We start from the raw sequence: 5,781 nt of genomic DNA, 5'->3' as shown, positions 1-5,781 counted from the left end.
CCGGCGAGCTCGCGCACGCCGCCCGGCACCAACGGGAGGCCGGAAATAGCCCCCGCCGAGCGGATCGGCTGTTTATAAGCACCGCGGAGGAGATCGCGGAGCCTCATTCGACTTCCAGCGGCCGGCGAGCTCGCGCACCCGCCCGGCACATCCGGGAGGCCGTGCGCACGCGCCAAGTGGCCGAAAATAGCCCCCGCCGAGCGGATCGGCTGTTTATAAGCACCGCGGAGGAGATCGCGGAGCCTCATTCGACTTCCAGCGGCCGGCGAGCTCGCGCACCCGCCCGGCACATCCGGGAGGCCGTGCGCACGCGCCAAGTGGCCGAAAATAGCCCCCGCCGAGCGGATCGGCTGTTTATAAGCACCGCGGAGGAGATCGCGGAGCCTCATTCGACTTCCAGCGGCCGGCGAGCTCGCGCACCCGCCCGGCACATCCGGGAGGCCGTGCGCACGCGCCAAGTGGCCGAAAATAGCCCCCGCCGAGCGGATCGGCTGTTTATAAGCACCGCGGAGGAGATCGCTGAGCCTCATTCGACTTCCAGCGGGCCGCGCACTCGCGCAAGCCGCCCGGTTCAAATTTTCTAAGTGCAACGCACAATGAGATGCATGAGAAACGGCCTTGGTTACCATCACATTTGAAGCGATGAATACGAAGTTAAATTTTATGACTCGGTGTATAAGTCGAGGTCGATTTTTTTTCGGTCGATTTTGGATCGAAAAAGGTCGACTAATACACCGGCAAATACGGTAGTACTGTCATTTTGTTTTGTTTTTTTTATCAGGCCATTTCATGGTATAATTAGAACATTCATGAATTGCAAAACTTTCACAACAGTAAGTTGTGTAACGCTCAGTTTTTTTTTCAGGACGTTTTTGGCTAAAATTTTACCATTGATCTTAAATTGTTTCTTTGCAAACATACCTGTTGAAGTATCTCACTAAGGAAGGGCTACCTTGTATGACACGTGATTTTATGTCGACAGTTTGCACGACGTCTTTATTTGTTTGACATTGAAACTTTGCAAAATTATTCACAATAATCCAATAATTTGGTTAAATGATTTGCGCGGTCGTACATGATTTTAACATGCAAAAATTCTCTTGCGCCCCCCTGGCATTTGCAACATAATCATCTTTTTGCATCAATTTGTGTTTTCATGGCTTTTGATATACTGTCCAAATAAGGCCCGGCTTTGGAACATTGTGGATGAGACTTCACCCAAACAGTCTACATGTCTCTAATTCGGTTCATACTGTTTACATACTGAATTTCGGGGTCATGAGAGGTTCCCATCTGATGGCTTCAGTATTACCTCTGCTTTTTGCAGATGATGTGGTTCATTTGGCATCATCAAGCCATAATCTGTGTGGAAATGAGACAAGAAAAGATCAAATTACATTAATTAGTTGTGTACAAATAATGAAAAATAATAATTTTCATTCATTTGTGAGTGATGAGCATGATAATCGATTAAGATCTTAGTAATTGAGGCAAAAATGCTACTAAATCACGCAACTTGGCTGCAAGCAGCAGAGGCGCCGTTGATTTCCTCTCAGCATGAATGTGTTCTGAAGAACATGTCAGCTTTGGCAAACTGAACTCCACCCACGCTGACCCTCCACTATGGACATTTTACTGGATAGTAAGCAGCATTGGCATGCAAACAAGTTTTCAGAATATTTAGAGAGAGTTTTTAACACATTGAATGAAGAACACCTAAATTATAATCATTCTCATTCTCCTCGTAGTCAATCAGCAAGGTGCTAAATTGCACTAAAATTTCAGTGCGGATTAGTGCAGTTGGTACCTGCAGTGGACACATTGTCAAAACTTGACCGAGTTTTTATTATTCAAATCCTAGAGGGATGCTGACTGTAAATGGGCTTGACGGATGACTGCTGAATGTTTTCAATTGAAAGCAAAAAATGTTGTCATTTGAAACAAATATGTCAAATGCGTCGCATTCAATGCTTCCAACACCCTGTTTACCTGCACACTTTTGAAACACGTCACCTCCTCTTTAGGTTTTCCTCACCTTTCCTAAAGCCTGCCATACATCAATACGTTCCTGGAAATTATTCTAAGCATGAAGCTCCTATAAGCAAGGCAGATTGACGTAGGTTGTATTTGAAACTTTCCTGATCTAAATTCTGCACTCTCGCCATCTATTGACACACCGATTATTGCCAATTAGCAGTTTTGTGACACATCCTGTTGCACATAATAAGAATCAAAAGGGTCACTCGTAATGGCAACTAATACGGGAGTGCACAAATTCACCAGATGTTGTGCTCCATTATATTCTTATAAAAACTTTCGTCAATGCAAAACATAAAAAAGAAAGTAGACATTATTTTTGAAAGCTTTCTACTGGATAGACTAAAAAAGCGAAAGTCAAAATTTGGCTGTAGTATTGTTGACCTTCCTATAATTTTAAGAGCATATCGATTTAAACTTATATCTACCTTTATTCATCTAAAAATGTGTATTTCTATATGAGTTAAGGACTTTTTTTCATTTCTAATTCTCCATCTGCTCTTCTCTGTGTTGTTGCACAGTCTGTTCGCTGAAGTCTTGTACCAACTTTAACAAACAAAATATCAACATAGTCATTAAAATATTATTCATCCCATAGTTAAGACTGTCAGAGATGAAAATCTCTTAAAAATAGTTCATTTTGTGTCCAGGCAGTACCCTTGGCTGTGTTAGCAAACAGCAGCCCGCCTGCTCCCACAGTCCCAGCAGAGGCATCCCATCCATCAGTGGGTTCCTCCTGATGTTGCAATACTGGTGATACAGAATAATAAAGAAGTACGAAAGACCAGAAAATCAATAGATTATTCTGCAGATCACTTGATTCAGTAATGATTCGCTCCATTTATTGCCAATCATAAGTCCTACTCTCAAGGGCGTAGCCATCCCACCTCTGCCCTGCTGACGCCTTCACCAGTCGCACTAATTGTAAAACAGTAAAAGCTAATCACAGGTCGGAGCAAGGTTACAAAAGACACATTGTTTGCTTTGTATCATCTCAACAAAAAACACACATATTTGATTGTTTTTTACATAAGGTAAAGCTATATTTATGTCAGAATGACATAATACCGATTATGACCAACACTGATATGATTACTGTGTTGTAACCTTTTTTATGGCTTTGTAATATATTTTCTCCATGCGTTTAGACTAGTAGCCTGGTCAATAGAATAGAATAGAATAGAATAGAATAGAATAGAATAGAATAGAATAGAATAGAATAGAAAATCTGCATTCAACAACAGTACACAACAATAAATAAACATAGAAACACAACATAATAGATAAACAACAATACTGGTACACAAAATGGAAACGTCAATAACTAAACATTTCTTTTTCAGTTCACAGTAATATATTTTTTTACTCATACTAGGAATATACAAAATAAATTCCACTTGATAGTGAGTCAGACTTCAGATGGACCGAAATGAGAAATTTGCTTGTCATTTTTGCATTAATTCACATAGCTATCTTTTATACAAATATTATTTGGGTATTTTCCATATAGGAACTGCATGTTTTATCACACAGACCTGTTTTTCCAGTTAGCCCTTTTCGCAGTACTGTTGGCCCCGCGCGAACAAAGAAATAACTAATAAGCGCAACTGTACTGAGTGTTGACCTCATTGTCACACTGCCATGTGACATACATATCCAATCACGTCTCGCTTATACTGCATGTTCTGTGTTTGCAAGTTGCTCATATTTGTTTGGTAGACAGACACAGTGGAATACACTATGAAAAACTTGGACATAAATATTCTGAGAACTTAAATGACAAAAACGGGTAGACAAAGACCTTTGTAATTAATTTTAAGTTTTTATGATCATCAACGATGTCAAATATCACCCCAAGATAAGTGAGAGTTTTGTGGACACCTATGAGGAAAGGGTTTAAGATTGCCAAGACATGTTTCTGTGGAATGGGTGTCTGCACATATAAAATATGTACCATGCATGACATTGTACGTGTTTGGGTGCGCACGCATATACGTATGCATGTTGGTTGAATATTTGAGTTGTAGGAAACTTTTTTACAAAGCTGACATTTTGATCAATGCAGAAGACACATTGCTTACACATACCTCCACTGGCAGGAGCTTGATCAAGGTCAATTTATTCTCAGTCAAATTGCATGAACAAGCCAATGAAGTGACGTTCACTTTAATTAAATAAGGACATGTACAAATGTCTTTTAGCAGGTGGCTGTCTTATAGAAGTTAACGTTGGTGGCAGGTGTATAGTAAACATAGATTATTGTTTTTTTTTTTACATAGCGGTGGTGTCTTTGGTGAGATTGTACTGAACATTAAAGGGCTGGTGTCGTACCGGCTTTACTGTGGCAACTACAAGTTTGTACTCAATCAAGGTTTAACATATTCATATTTTCCTCTGCATTTCAACTCTGGTGCAGCCAGCCACACAGAGGCATTTTGAGCAGCAGAAGCTTCACAAAAGAATTTCTTGATAGCTCATATAAAAGGGCAATAACAAACTGACTGCAACATAGGGGTGCTACAAAAGCATTACATATCAATATTGTTGCTATTTGACCAAATTCAAGTATCTGCAGTTGTTCACTTTAAGAATGTACGTATTTATTTTATAAAAGAATCAATATTCATCCGCATGTACATGGCATATCTTAAAAGTCATCAGAAGGAGGTTTGCATAATAAAAGCACATTTTAGATTCATGTTCCTTCCAAAAGCATACACGTATATGTAAGGCAGGGTCTGGTTAATGTGTTGCCATATTGGCGAGACTTTGTACGCCGCCAAATCCATTTAAATACCAATATTGTCTCTGATTTAAAAGATAACGATACACAATTTTAAACTATAAAGTTTGTCAAACAAAACATGGGAGTGACTTTGTGTTGCAACATCTGATGATCAAACAAAAAGGAGCAAAATATTTTTTTCCTCCAGTCACTCTTTTTTTTCCTGCTCTTTTTTTTTCTTCCTAGGGCTCTGAAACGAAACACTTACAATATGGGACCATGGGAATAACTGATTTGGTTCTCTTGGGCATATTTGTATCACAGACTGGTTTCGCGTAAAGAAGACATAGGGTAAATTGATGGGATGCGGAATATTTTGACAAGGCATGAAGCCCACCACCTCATTGGCATCCCTTCTGCATTCAGCAAGGAGTGGCGCCGTTTGAGGTGAGCTAGGTTAAACTGAGTTAACAAAGGAACAAATCTGTTCTTTCAACAGAGTATCATATTCTGTAGTTTGGCAGCTCCTTTTAGAAAAGAAAACATATTTGGTCACATCAACTTGAGTGGTAATGGATGCCACACACAAAACTAATCCAATATGAATTATGAATTGAGTATTATGCTAACGATCACTGTGAAAAATGCAACTACTGATAACTAACTGATATCTAATTGAGAAAAAGTTTATAAACATTTATGTAAAGTTGTGTCCAGTGAATACAGTATATGAAAACACATTGTGGTTCAGTTTCAATTATTAATAACAAATATAAATGTTTCAAATACATCAAATGTGGTGATTACAACCTCTGTCAACATGTGGCCTGCTTCCATGTTTACATGTTTAAAGCAGCAGACAATAAGAGGCAGGTGGGTACTTCCTCAATCACCACCAACAGGAAATTACGGTTCTCCGAGAAGACCGTAGTATCGCCACAATCTTAACTTTTCTCTCAAGAGAAATGGTGTATTCTAAGAGAATTGGCTTTTAATCCAAATCTGTCCTAGGAAATTTA

This window comes from Syngnathus scovelli, chromosome 2, assembly GCF_024217435.2.
Source record: "Syngnathus scovelli strain Florida chromosome 2, RoL_Ssco_1.2, whole genome shotgun sequence".
In the NCBI taxonomy this organism is placed as follows: Eukaryota; Metazoa; Chordata; class Actinopteri; order Syngnathiformes; family Syngnathidae; genus Syngnathus; species Syngnathus scovelli.
Note: the sequence above shows the minus strand (reverse complement) of the source record.